Source organism: Rhyacophila brunnea, unplaced genomic scaffold, assembly GCF_057557595.1.
Source record: "Rhyacophila brunnea isolate RB1 unplaced genomic scaffold, BYU_Rbru_1.0 scaffold_6, whole genome shotgun sequence".
Lineage (NCBI taxonomy): Eukaryota > Metazoa > Arthropoda > Insecta > Trichoptera > Rhyacophilidae > Rhyacophila > Rhyacophila brunnea.
In genome coordinates this window covers 15,882,952-15,899,052 of record NW_028233276.1, presented here as the reverse complement: position 1 = coordinate 15,899,052, position 16,101 = coordinate 15,882,952, and positions in this window count along the sequence as shown.

Genomic DNA, 16,101 nt, shown 5'->3' with positions numbered 1-16,101 from the left:
TATATTTATACCTATAATTTTTTTAACTTATAAATTGTTTTATTTTGGCTAGGTAAATAAGATACAAATCCACATTAACAAAATATCTTTAGAGGCTGAAGGATGTAAATCCACACTAGGTACGTTTTTTATTTTATTTTTTTTAGATATAAAATTGTATTATATTTATTCCTTTCTTACATGTTCCAGAAGTACTTTAATTGAATTAGAATACAAAAAATAATGATCATTCTATGTATAATTTCTTGGAAGTTATTCCTATTATTGGAGTTTTCGTTTAAAATAAAAATTGTTTTTTGGCTCTCCTGAATAATTGGGTATTTGGCACTTTGCCTCTGAGGTACAGATATTATAACGGGCACAAATATAGTAGTAGTAAAGTACATAGATGTTTATTTTATAATTCCGCGCAGAATTTTGTTTTATTACAAAAGCATGGACAAACATTGATTTTAAAACGGTTCGCCGGGAACTTTCACTTTTGCACGGCACTGCCAATTTAAGGGTTGATTAATTTTTGTCACATTTCACAGCATTCATTTTTATTACATCGAGACGGGTGGGGTTTACATTGCGATGGTGTATCCGCTGCGTGGGCAGCGGATACTCGCGTGGTGCCTACCAGCTTCACGATTATCTTTCTACTTCAGTGGGTCTATTCTATGCTTATCGACCGCTAAAGTGATAAAGTGAAAAATATTATCAAACTTAGGGTAGGTTTGTATCAAAATATTAGCACTTATTGCAACAATAAAAACCGGCTTCGTGTAATTGTTACAATAAGTGCTAATATTTTGATACCTACAAACCTACCCTAAGTTTGATACTATTTATCAATTTAGTGTTCGATAAGTATAGAATAGACCCACAGGAGGGGTGAATTTCAGACTGACTGATCTTTCAAAAAGCGTCTTCCCGCTCGTAAGATGCGGGAGAGGGGCTGGCGGTGTGCTTCCTAAATTTCGGACAAATGTAAACTGCAATCGCCTCGGCGACTTCAACGGTAATTTTTTTGCTTTCTCCGTCGGGGTCGGATGTATTTTTACCGAGAAGGGCAAACAGGTAGTTTGGGGACGCTGAGAAACCTCATGTTCGTTTGCGAAATATTTATTTTATAATATTTATCGGGGGTTGGAAACTTGCGGGGCATAGGTATAGTGATTTTACGAGACGGTAGTCGATGTTTTATGTAAGGTTTCTGATATAGGATTGGCGACGTCTCTTCGCGAGAGGTTGTATTTGGTGTCAGTACCTATTAGAGTTCGCTAATAGCTTCAAATAGAAGTGGGCTGGACACGTAGCTCGAAGAAGGGACAATCACTGGACAAATCTAGTCATACAGTGGTACCAAACGAGGAGGTACAAGAGGTACAAAACGTCCGCAAGGTAGACCTAGAGGCCGCTGGATCGATGAGATGATTAAGTTCTGCGGAAGTACGTGGCAACGCAACGCACAGGATCGATTTATTGAAAAAAAAACCTACTGTTTACTACATAGTGTTAGCTAATAGACCCATAATGGGTGTGCAGGAGTGTCGTGTGTGGTATTGCAATTTTGATAGCTCTGATGATACCTACCTATCTATATTAAAAACTGTTTACGAATTACGAAACACATAACCCTTAGAAGTAGATAGAAGTACCTAAATACAATTTTGAAACAGTAAATGTCATTATTTTTGGGATGTTCCGAATCGACAGTATCTATGGACCGCACGACACTGATAGGTATATAGCTAAGTAGGTATGTATTTTACCCATTCCCAACAACCCAAAAAATCACGTCTGTGACAATATTTGTCAATGAACTTTTTTATTAGGCACAGTACCTATTTCATTTATGCTATCTTTCCCATTAGGGGTCATCCATATTATCTATATTATGATGTCACCCCCTTTAGGGATTGCAATACCGAATGAATATATCAATACCGGTATTTCGGTATTTCTTATTGAATGCCGGTATTAGTCAAAACTTATTATCTAAAAAAAGAAGTACATATCAATAAATATAACTATTAAAATCTATTTGAAATACTATTTTTTTGCAAGCTACCTACATTTATTATGTTGACCTTTATAAATACTTATGTATAGATGATTATATTTTAGAACTGTTAATTTTTACAAAATACTAGTCGGGGTACAGGAAAATTTCTCTGAAATACAACGTTTGTTGGATGTACTTACTATCAACGTTGGATCAATAGTTATAGAATAATTGGAGACATTTGCCACGAATGTTTTTTTTTTCGAAATATGTTAATTCATCGCGACAATTCTATAAGTATATTTGAGGGATTTCGTTTTTATGGATTATTATGTAATTTTTGTTGGTTTCAGTCAATATATTTGCGTTTTAGCAGCATAAAATTAATACACTATATAATATGAAGCGCCTAGTTTCAAAAGCTCCTAAAACGACTTTTGACAGTTCTGAGAAAAATGAGAAAAAGTCATAGGTATCTATTGAATGCGTGAACTTTAAGTATTTATTATTTGATTTATACACTATAAAAAGTATACTCACTTTTTGCATATTTTACTGAGAGCATAATATATTAAAAATCAATTGATTTTCATTTTAGGGGACTTTGAAACTCAACTACCATTTTAGGGGCTTTTGAAATTAACATGTATGATTTTAGGGGGTTATGAATCTTACATTATAGCAATGGCGCACGAGGAAATAGCAAAAGGCGTCCTGTGGTTATATTTATTGGAGAAAAAATAAATATGTTTTGCACAAATTAAAAAAATATTTATTCGAAGTAGGTACCTAACTAAAATTAACAATATAAATTATGTTAACGATATAGAATTTACTATTGTATACTAACATACATATTATATAATTAAAAATATTACAAATAATAATGAAATAGAACAGTAGTCTATACTTATATATAAAAATGAATGTTTGTTTGTCCCGCATGCGTTCCTATACCATTCATCCGATTGCGATGAAACTTTGGTGAGTTATTATGTGCACACCCGCGAAGGTTTTTGAATTGGAAAAACTATATTTTTCTTCTTCTTCTTCATTCTATCTTATTTTATTCATATGACTCCTATACCATTCATCCGATTGCGATGGAACTTTCTTCAATTTATTGTGCGTACACCTGCAAAGGTTTCTAAATTAGAAAAATCATCATCATCTTCTTCTTCTTCATTTCTTCTTCTTTTATTCGTATGGTTCCTATACCATTCATCCGATTGCGACGAAACTTTCGTCAGTTGTTGTGCGCACACCCGCGAAGGTTTCTAAATTAGAACTATCATCTTCTTCTTCATTCTATCTTCTTTTATTCGTATGGTTCCTGTACCATTCATCCTCATACCAGAAGAAGAAGGAGATGGTTATACTAATTCAAAAATCTTTGCCGATGTGCGCACAATAACTGACGAAAGTTTCATCGCAATCGGATTAATGGTATAGGAACGCATACGAATAGAAGAAGATGGAATAGAAGAAGAAGATGGTAATACTAATTCAAAAATCTTTGCGGGTGTGCGCATAACAACTGACGAAAGTTTCATCGCAATCGGATGAATGGTATAGGAACCATACGAATAAAAGAAGATAGAAGGAAGGAGAATAAGAAGATGATTTTTCTAATTCAGAAACCTTGGCAGGTGTGCACACAATAACTGACAAAAGTTTTATCGTAATCGGATGAATGGTATAGGTATAGTGTACATATAATTATTTATATTCTAGTTAGTGATTGTCCATCCTTTATATTTTGTTATTATGCATTTTTAAATATTTGTGTAGAAAATAATAAGTTGGTAAAACCGGTCCTGATCATTAATAAAATATGTGAATAAAGTATTAAGTCAATAGGTACATATTTAACGTTTTCAAACGTAAACTGTAATTATTTTAAATCAAGTAATTTTATAATCAACAATAGGGACAGTATGACGAGACACCACTGTATTATTGGACAAATAACACGCAGAAATTGTCAATATTCATTTAACGTTTTTGGCGTTCGATATTGATTGACTTCCCATATTTATTTTATTTGTAAACGCTTCCTTGACTCATTGGGCTTACGTTTCGACGTTTTAAATTAATCAGTTCAACATTCATTAAACATATCGAAAAATCTATTAACCTACAGAGCGATCAACACGAAGTCACTTTAATTTTGTTCAGGCAGACATATTGAAATCCGTATCACATGACCATCAGAGCAGCCGCTGATTGGCTTATTCATTTTAGGGGGATTTGAAATTCACACGCCAACTGTTTTAGGGGGTTTTGAAATTAATCCTATTTTTTGATAATACATATTGACGGGTTTAGGCCTTTTTTGAAACTATAACTTTGTCCAACATATTTTTATTATTTTATTTTGACCGTGTCCGATCCTAATAAGATCATATGGGCCTCCACAGAGTAGAGGTTTGTATTAACAGATTTTGTTTTTTACGAGAAATGGATGTCAGCCACTTGCTCAACCTATTAGGTCCATACCCTGACTCACACACAAAATGGAAAACAATATGTGCACTTGCCAGACCCAGGATTCGAACCTGGGACCCACGGCGTGATAGTCCAACGCTTAAGCCGCGCGGCCACCGCCAAAAACATATATCTAAATATATATCTAACTCAAAATTTTATGAAAACCGTTTTAGGGGCTTTTGAAACTAGGCGCTTCATATTTATACAATATAAGTAGTAAATACTTAATGAAAAAATAACATTATTTCATTTTCGAAAACATGAACGTGTATGCTTTCTTAATACCGAAAATACCGGTATTTCGGATTTTTGAAACCGGTATTTCGGTATCGATAAATAATTGAATACTGGTTTTGAAATACCGGTATTGAAATCCCTAACCCCCTTATAACGGTTTCATACGGAAGATTGGCATATGATCCGATACATGTATTGAGGGGTATGATGAATACAGGATCTACAGTGATACAATTATTAATTGGAGTCTTTCACGCAGGAATATTCACGTTAGTAAGTGGACGCAGTATCCGTTACACCTGTCTCGTCTGCCCCGTACCTATATAAAATCTGACGTCATAAAACTAACATAAAATGTTATGTAATTTAGACAACGAGGGTACTATTATTAATAATATTATGACGATCTGGGGTCAAAGACACCGAAAATATTGTGACATCATTCATGAACGATCCCTCATTATAACGGATTTGAGAGAATAACTGACGTGTAATTTTTTTATTTAAATTCATTGATATATCAATGTTTAAATTACATTTTTTGCATGATAATTCATTCAGAATCTAGTTATTTAATTAAATTATAAATTATTAAATACATTAGGTAGGTATTTCATATGAAAATCATTTGAAATATTATGTAATATAATCCTAGAAATTCTGGATTTGCTATCAAGGGAAATTCCAGAATTACGACTAATTCACTTCGTGTTTTACGAGCATAACAAGGATTGAAAAATAGACCACCTGGATCATGGCCCCCATAAAAGGGGGGCTGACAGACCTCTAGCATAGGGGCCCGGGCTTAGGAAGGGCCCGGCGTGTCGAGTCGACCAGATACACGCATCACAAATTCTCACTAATATTAAAAAAGTCGCCTGCGGCGCTATATTCCTCCATTAATATTGATTTGATTGTACGATACAATTTTTAATTGTGTATCAATACTCGACAACTCCATAATTCAAATGGATGTATTAAAATTTACAAAAAAAAACGCTAAATATACACAATAATTTTACCGCGTACACCACTGGGGGCCCGCTTCAGGATGTGGGGGCCATGAACTGTATAGTTGAAATTGTACGTACAGTGGTCATTCGAGGTAGGAAATTTGACAGGAATGTAGCTCTTGACCAAAAAACATGGTGTTTTTGAAACAAAGTTATTTTTTTTAAATTCTACTTTAATTGAGTCATTTATGCTAACATCCGTTTTAGGCTGTAAATCCTTCTTCGGAATGGTCGACCATAACCATGGTTATAATATATAATGCTATAGCGAATCAAAGAAGAATAATTAACAAAAATAGCTTTGTTTCAAAACCTTTTCAAACTTGTTTTGAAAAGTTCTACCAGTAAACACCAGTTCAATTAATAAAAAAACAAGGTCCTCGTCGATCTGAGTGACGCGCGGTCATTTTGTAAATTTTGATGTTTACGTACGAAATCTGGCTCGGTTTGTAATTACTTTATACATAATAATATTAGATATTACTTTGCCTTATCAGCGATTTCCAAACTGGGAGGCGCGAAAAGTTTAACTGATATATAGATACCTACCTACTGGAAACTAGTTTTCAGTTTGTAAGTTTCATAAAACAGAGTAAAACCCTAGTTCAATTTTGGTTGAATCGAAGTCAGGGCTTGAAATGGAACGGAACGCACCGGAGCGCCGTTCCGGCTCGTGAAATTTGTAAAATTATCGCTCCGTCTCGTGGAAAAAATATGTTGACCGTCTGAGCTAGATAGACCATAGAATAGAACATTTGACACACTTATTTTCATAAAATACACATACGATTTGATGACTATGTAAATATCTTCAGAAAATTTATCGAGCGCTCCGGTTCGTAAACTTTTCCATTTCGAGCGCTGATCGAAGTGAACAATATAATACTTTGTTAAGAAAAGAAAGTACTCCTGCCATTCGTAACATCATATTAAATGCGAAATGGGATTAGCTGTAATGAAATCCATAATACCTATATCGAGCCTATTATAGTGATACAAAAAGAGTTGCCAGTAGTACTCTCCTCAACTTCTCAATGTCACCTTGATTTGATAACTCTGTGCTAATAAACAAACACATCGATCGCATTAAAACTAAATAAATATTATACCTACTTCTGTATATTAAAACCTTGTTTAATTAATTAAGTTTTTTGTATTTTTTGTTGTATTAATACATTTTTTGTGTCTGTATTATTTTATGAAATAAAGAGGGTGGCGTAGTAACATAAAGCTTAGAAACCACTGCCTTATACTAACAATTATTGATATATTATCAAATTAAAGCTAGTTAATCAAGAAATTTAACCGCCAATACTAATTAACTATTTATTTTAATAAAAAAAAAATCTTCCATAATTTTACATATTATTAAGGTCCCTAGGTTACATAATATACTGCGTATGATTCGTTGTTAATTTTATTATTGTGCTTACTCTCAATTTTTTCTCTAAGGTTCGTATAGGAGGTATGGACGCTAAACCAAGAGATGTCACGGACACGGAGAGTTAAGGCTTTCAAGATATGATTGTATACAGGGCTCGAAATGGACCGGAACGCACCGGAGCGCCGTTCCTGTTCGTGAAATCGGTAAAATTATCGCTCCGTCTTGTGGAAAAAATAATTTGACCGAATGAGCTAGATAAGCCACATAATAGAAAATCTAATACTTATTTTTATAAAAAACACATAGAATTTGATAAATATGTGATTATCTTCAGAAAACTGTCGACCGCTCCGGTTCGTAAATTTTTCCATTTCGAGCGCTGATTGTATAGACGCATCATCAAAATTCCTTGGACTGACCGGGTGACAAAATATGTTGAAGTTCTCAATCGAATGGGAAAGGACAGAGAATTTATACGTCTAGCATCAAAACCAAAAAATTACAGTACCTCGATCACATTATGAGAGGACAAAAGTATAGTATTCCACAAAAGATCCATCCAAGAAAATACCTTCTCTCACTAGGGGATGGCGCGATAAGAAGGACGTAATAACTAATTTACTTTAAATTTAAATAATAATATTAATTTATTTGTTATAATTCAAAATGACGGATTATACATACAACTATCTATTTAGTATTTAACAGATTTTATTTTTAAATACATATAATGGAATCTTGTCGCATCACGAATAGGTTCCGTAACAGATTTTTTTAACGTTAAATGGACATTTAGCGTTATTAGATCCACAGACAGACGTGAATTTGCCAGACCCGAGATTCGAACCCGAGTCCCATGAAACCCGGCACGCTACCGCTCGGTCATCAGAGGCGCTTTAATTAAAATTTAATTACAAAAAATATCAGGAAACGGTTGAAAATTATATATTTTATTTACCTCTTAGAAGCTTTTTGAAGAATTCGTTACACAATTTTGTAGGTACCAGTTTTTGGAGGTACATACAGCATGGCCCCCACAAAGGGGGGCTGACAGGGCACTAGCCTGGGGGCCCGGGCTCAAGAAGGGCCCGGCGTGGCGATTCGACCAGATAAGTGATATAAACACAAATCACAAATTCTCTCTAATAGTAAAAAAAGTCGCCTGCGGCGCTATTTTCCTTCGGTAATGTTGTTACTTAAAATTATGGGGTTGTACGATACAATTTTTAATTCTGTATCGATACTCGACAACTCCATAATTATTCAAATGGAAGTATTAAACTATACAAAAAAACACTAAATATACACATTAATTTCACCGCGTACACCATTTGGAAAACTCTACTGTAGAGCGTCACACTGCCTTTAGCGATAGGTAGGGGGGCCCGCCAAAAATCCTAGCCTGGGGGCCCGCTTCAGGATGTGGGGGCCATGACCTATAGTCATACACTATGAGATATTTTAATGAATATGAAGATTGGTATCCACAAACGTAATGTTTATTATTATTTAGCACGTAGGTATATATAGCGTCGTTTTTCATTGAAGGCTTACTGATGACATCCCTCGCCAAAATTTCGCCTTGTAGGTATACTGCGCAAAATTGATTTACAAAAGAAATAGGTACCAATGCTCGTACCTATACCCATAATAATTATAATGACATTAAAGTTGACAGCCTTTAAAAATTCAATAGCCAAAGAAAAATAAACATTGTATTGAATTTATGTATACATATACCACGTGACCTTACCTATACCTATAGCTGTTTTCTCGAAAAGGATTTCGTCAGAGTTGAACATATGGTCAAGATACGACTGTATTATAATATTGTATGTAAGCTCTCCACATACCTACAGTTGGTTTAATATGGTTTTATAATTGGGTGTGCGCAGGATCCAAGGGAGAAGATGCAGGGTGCGGTGAAATACCCGAAAAATAAAATCTTTTTTTATAAGTAACATTGTTTAACAGATTATATTAAATCCAACTATGTACATAAACTGAATGCTACGTGAAATAAACGAATCATTTACTATGTTACTTAAGTACCTGGTACCTGCCAAACTGTGTGTTATTTCTCTTTAGTGTACCGTGAGTAAGTAGAGTTGGGTCTCGAGAAATTTTCCATCCCGAATCTCGAGAATTTAAATTTTTAACATTTTGGGAATTCCCGAATCTCGACAAACTTTTCTTGAGATTCGGGATTTCTTTATTATCAAATATTAATTGAAAAAAAACGATTTTTTAATTGAAATATATTAAAAAACGAACTTTTATCGCCGTTTAAAAACGAACTAAATGTATATATGACAAAAGTGGACAGAAAGCACAAAACGTTTAAAGACTGATCGGGGCATTTAACATAATTAAGCCAACGTCGACTAAAAATGAGCGCAATTTTTCAACATCAGGGAATTTTGTGTCTCAAAAGCGTACGCTATTGTCAGACGCAGCCTTTGACAGTCTGGTTTTTTGAAATTCTATTTTTTAATAGAGTTAATCTTCTTACTTAAATAAAAAAAACATATTTTTTTGAAATTTGAGTGAGATTTGCTCGGGAAATACCCAACTCTAGCCGTGAGGGGCGTTTTAGGAGCGCCGCGTTAGAAGAAATCTACCGATTGTAGATGAGGAATCAGGTGTTTATTTACCTAATTTAATAAAATCAATTGCATCCTTCTCATTATAGTGAAGGGGGCACAACCGATTTGAAAGAAGGGCCAATAATTTATCCATTTTATAATATTTTACGGACCGCAGTGGGTAAAAGTGTTGAAAAATAATAATATATTATACTAGACGAGACATAATATGTCTCGAATAAAATATATTATATTTTATTATTTTAAATTTGATTGTAATGTTACATTTATTATCAGCTACTCCAATCACTCTCCATTCTGCATTACGTAGGTACATATAAGTATATTTGTACGATAGAACTTATTATAGGTATAGGAAATTAGAATTTTGTCGAATTCAATGAAAGATTTGGTGATGAAGTATTTGTTATTTTGGGCTGCGGTTTGCGCATCACTGATAGTGGAACAACTTATCATTGGAATTGAGCAGATTGCGATTTCTTCTACTGCGCACGAACAAAATCTGTTAATACAAACCTCTACCCTGTAGAGGCCCATATGATTCTATTAGGATCGGACATGGTCGAAGAGATAATCATATTTTCTGTCAAAACTATCGAACTTCACGCTTATGTGATGTGTTTATAATACAATTATTATCTATATTACCTACATTTGTATATACTGTATTATATTGCAGATAACACAATATTATTTTATTGTTGCCCATATATTTATGGTGGTACGTATTTCATTTTATAGGGGATTTTTGTTTGGTATACTATAGAACAAATTTCCCTTCTCTAGTGTTGTGCTGTTAAGTAAAAAGGTTTGGCAAAAGGCTGTACTTATCAATATGCATTCTAATGGATTCAAGCTCTGTACTAATATTATCAATATGCGGTAAAATGAAGACTGGTAACGCTAATTACATATATAGTTGTCATAGCCGTCATATTCATAGCATTCTTGAATTATGGGTCGATTATCTGGTGTCCTTATGAGGTTTCCTATAAGCTTAGAACGCTTCCAGAAGAAATTTCTTCGATGTCTTTATTTTAAGACATTTAACTATTTTTCTTTCGATAATTCGTCAGATGATTATTTTTCGACTGCCTTTCTACAAGGCATGCTTACTTTTCAGTTTTCACTCTCTTGAATCTCGTCGGTCTCTTCTGCTCTTGAAACACTTTTGCCTGTTATCGCGAGGGATGGTTTCCAATCCTGGTGTCCTATTGAATTTGAATTTACATGCGCCTGTCAATTACCTACGTGGTCGCAACCATGATTTATTCTGGATTGGAACCGTTTCCTCGTGTCAAGCCTATCAGGCACCATTAGCGAGGGGTGCAAGATTAGTAAATGCGCTCCCTAAAGACATATACATTTTAAATGATGTACTTTGCATTTTGTTTTCAAAAATTATATTTTTCTGTATTAAATTGTCCTTAAGTAGGTATGTTTTGATTTTTTTTTTTTTTGTTATTATTATTATTGTTATTATATATTTTTTTCTATATTCTCTTCTTCCCTCTTGTGAGGGTAATATTTGACTTATAATGTAAATCTCATGTTGTGTACGTCTTGAATTTAGATTTGTTATGTCCACAATGTTTTGTATTCTTAAATAAATAAATAAATTACAGTGATACTAAACGAACACAGAGCCACCCTAAATCCCGCTGGCTAGACGAACTCGGTGGATGTATGTGTCAGCGAAGAAGTAAGTACCGAGAAGAGTGGAGGGTGTTAGAGGAGGCCTTTATCTCGCAATTGATCGACCCCAGTTGATGATGAAGATGATAATTGTATAAATGAGTTTGAAATCTGTGTATTACGACTCATCGACGAATCACAGATTTATATAAATATACCGAAAATTGCAACCTCAATATAATGAGGGATAAACAGTTTATTCAAAAATGTAAAGCTTTGTCTAAGGGCACCAGAAATGTCAAACTGCTACCATTATAAATAAAAAGGAAAGGGGTTTTTAATAATTGATTGATTAATGCGATGTTTAATAAATATTGGTCCATATGAATACTACACATTACTATGGTTTTCGAGGTTTCTAATCTGATGTATTGTAGTTATCACGCGCGCACAAAAAAACTGGTTTGTGGGGTTCATTTTCAAAAATATAAATATTTTTTTATTGATTTTGAGGGCGGCGGGTGGGGGCGGGAGACTACGAAAATCTAGCGGGTGCCACTGAATTCCTCATTTACTTCGCCAACTACTTATAGCTTCTCGTCGCTTCAATCTCACTTTTTCAGGAACATTCCCCATACTCAGACACACCGTATTTTGAGTCTAGCGATAAACACTTAGCCTGCATGTATAACTATGGGTGTATTATTGCGAGCTGTTGCATCCACGTGGCGCGTGGCTCAACGGTAATTATAAGGATTGTTAGTGTCCGTTTGTGTCGTCCGCGCTGCCTTGTCTTTCAGACATGCCGTATCTGAATATTATAGAAAACATCAGATGTCCCAGATAGGCCTTTCTAGATAGGGTCTTCCAGTGGCCACATGTCTTGCATGACGTAGAATGCCGAGAGGAGTAGGGCCAACCCGTTAATAGGCTGTTCGGCAAGCATATCATCCGAGCTCAGAGTAATAATATAAAGAGAGTGGCTATTGTTCGGCAAAATGAAGCCGTGTTTCTTGCGTATAACGCACAGTAGAACCTCAATTTTATTATTATTAACTTAACTATGAAACGTTATACCATCATGTTGCTTCTCAGTACGGTTACCTTGAACACAATATAGTTAACCATATTTTCTACTAAATTAAACTACTAAATTAATTACCATTAACTTTATATTTAACACAAAAACAATATATTTCAGCAACATGTGCTCCCAGTTTTTAAATGAATGCAATCATTCAAATCAATATTTACCGGGGACGTTTCCAAAAAATATTTAATTCAGCCGTAGAAATTCTATCTTACTCTAACGCATACTGTGGTGATATAAGTGTGCCGAATGCTTTCTCATTCGCACTTATCGTTCGTTTTTGTTCCGGCCTTGCATACGGGCCACTATCCTCAGTCATGAGGTCCTGACGAAGAAGAAGTAATATTCCATTTACTTAAATAGATTGTATTTTTTTCGTTTCTGGGGGGGGCGGGGGTTTCAGCCCCTCTTGTGTGCGCGATTAGTAGTTGTCAATATTTAGGTAGCGCATCTGATGCCATTATCGTTATAAACATATTTTTCATACCTAGCTCTTTTAAAATATAGTTTTTTGGATTTGCTGCTCAGAGTCAACATTTTTTGGGGTTTTTTGAGGTTTTCACGCGAAAAAGTTGGAAACCCTCGGTAATAGAATATGCACAAGATTCCACATAATATTGTTGTAGAACAGGAGGAGAAGAATATAATATTCCGATGTAAAGAGAATGAATTTAACATTGGTGATTGTAAATTTCACGCAAAACCGGCATAGAATTGTGAAGATCGAAAGTTGAATTGAAGTGTCAAATAACACTAAACTTAGTTTTATAATAATTTTTATTATCTCTAGCCCACTCCCTAGGTCAGAGTTTACTAGTCAATTGTGGGGCGCGACTCCCCGGGGGTAGAGTCACCTTGTCAGGGGCGTAGCGGCTATGTAATTAACACAATTTGCTCCACGTGGAAAACGCGTTTTTAAATTAAATAAAAAGTATTGAAGCTATAGTTATTAATAATCATCATCATCAGCAGCCGGGGTCAATCCACTGCTGGATGTAGGCCTCCCCAAGCTTCTTCCAACTCGCTAGGTCCTGTGTAATTCGCTGCCATGTATTTCCGCCGAACCAGTTCGTCAATCCAGCGACTTTTAGGGTGGCCGTTTCGTGCCCCTTGGGTAACACTGGATGACGGCATTTATCCAGCGGCCGTCCTTTCGGCGAGCAATGTGCCCCGCCCATCTCCATTTCAGCTGTTTGGCAACGTCTATTACATCACGTACTCCTGTCTGCTTCCTAACCCATTCGTTTCTCTTACGGTCCTTTCGCGTGATGCCCAACATACACCTCTCCATGCCTCGCTGTGCGACTCTTAGCCTATGGACATCTCTCGTGTTGAGGGTCCACGTCTCGCAGCCATACGTGAGCACGGGTAGCACACATTGGTTGAACACCCTTATTAATAATAAATTAAATTAAATATCGGTGATTTCATAATATTTGTTTTTGGCCGGTATTTTGTCTATTTCAATGGTATTATTTAAGTACAGATTGGAGGTTTTTTCTATGTCTGTTTCTGATTGCTTGTTCCGTTATAATTTAAAAAAAATAGTAGACCAGTTGGTGAATCTACGATACGCGTGGTATTTTTTAATTGTCATAGTATTGGTTATTAGGTGTCTTTTTGATATGCTTGCTTTATTTTTTCATTGACTTTCTTCCATTTGAAAAAAAAGTTTAATCGGCATCGTAAAGATAAATTCATAGCCAAATTAAAACGTCAAATTTTTTTCGAAATACTTATTAAATTATTTAAATAAGTAACTTATCAGCAACCCCAATTAATAATAACATTAATATAATACTAGCAGAGCCAACTGCTTTACTAGATATTGCAGGTCGTTTGGCGTTGGTCGTAGATTTTAATAAAATAAAAATAAAAATATATGAAACCCCATTCACTTGGCATGCTGGTTAGTGATTATTTTTAGAGGTGGGACAACTGGTCGATTTTGAAGACTAAGTATACTGACTACCAGTATAAAAAATACTTAGTATCGAAACTTATTCCAAAATACTTACGAGTATTTGGAATACTATATAGAGCGTTTGGCGTGCGTATGAGACAAAAGTTTCATACTTAACTGGAACTAAAACCAACTCCATATTAGTATTTGAAATACGTATCGGATCAGGGAACTCAGACTGTGTGTCGGCTTCAATAGAATCGCTAAAAATACGCTGAGCTCCGCTTTACGAAAAGTCCCATTTATTATAAAATTTTAAACAGATTTTAAATTTATGAGTTGTTTTTCTGTTAGGTTACAATATTCTTGTTAACAAAAATGAATAACAGTGATTTAAAAAAAAAAAAAAAACAAGTTTTGAGCGGTCATATAACCAGCCTAAGCCTGTGCGTCATCTCACCACTGTGCTGCGACACAAAATGTATGATCTATTATTCATACATTCGAACGCAATAGACTAATAAATTAAAATACACCTATATTCAAGTGCTATCTCGTTCGCGCGCATTTAATGTCAATAGTGTTGAAAGTCTACCAACTGGCGAGTGCACAGAACAGCGACTCGCGATGATATCATCACAAGTTTTCTGGAATAAGTTTATTGGGCCACACATACTGAGTATGGGTAGTTTCATCCGAAACTTGACTACACAAACTGGTGACAGTATTTCCAACTCACCTCTAATTACGTTACATGATAGGTAGTTTGGATGCAGTCATTGTTTTTCATGGACGGATTTATACAAAGTTTGACGCGATTTAATTGACCTGCGGATAGTAAAATAATACATTTTGTTTATTCAATAGAGCAAAATCCCATTAGATTGAATAAATAACTAAAACTATTTCTTGTAAAATGTCTTTTAAGAAACACCATTGTGAAAATTGTGTAAATGTCAATTTCGTTGATAATATTTTTGTGGAGGTAGTAGGAGCTTGTAGGAGTGTAAAATAACGAAGTGGTGTTTCAATAAGAAATTAGGTGTTATGCAAGAGATTTAAAAGTAATTATTATATGGATAAGGTAAATGATACACGACATATGAACGAAATACGTGTTATTTTTAATTGTATGAAATGATTGAGAATCTAAGTATTTTTCAATTGTTGAATTCTCGAGAATCGAAAAACTCAAATTTATTGTTTCAAATTTGGTGAAATTTACTAATTACAAATTCAAGACATTCACAAAGCGGCATGAAATATCAAACAAATGTATTATACAATATTAAAAAACCAAATAAATATAAACAGTAGGCATTCGATAAACGGTATCATCTATAAAAAGTGTAAGATATAATATAATGTGTATAGATTATAAAGTAGGTACATGGAAGTATAATATAAAAGAAGAATTCAATATCCGAAGCTATTTGGTTGAATATAGTTATTGGACGCCCAATTGACATTATCAATGGCAGGTTCTAAACCTTGGGAATACCTATAAACAACCGAAGATCCCGATTTTTAAGATAGTTTTAGTTATATAGCTATCGAGAATCGCAGAGTTCGTATTTGAACTCCGTATAAGTGGATTTTTCATACATTTATAATTATTAAAATAAAAAAATAACGTAGGTGTATGTAGCACCTACTTTTTTCGGCGGGGTATTGTGAACTGATTTTAAAGCAATGGTCATATGAGTAGACGACACCGGTCGTGATCTTTATTTATTTAAGCTAACTAAATAGG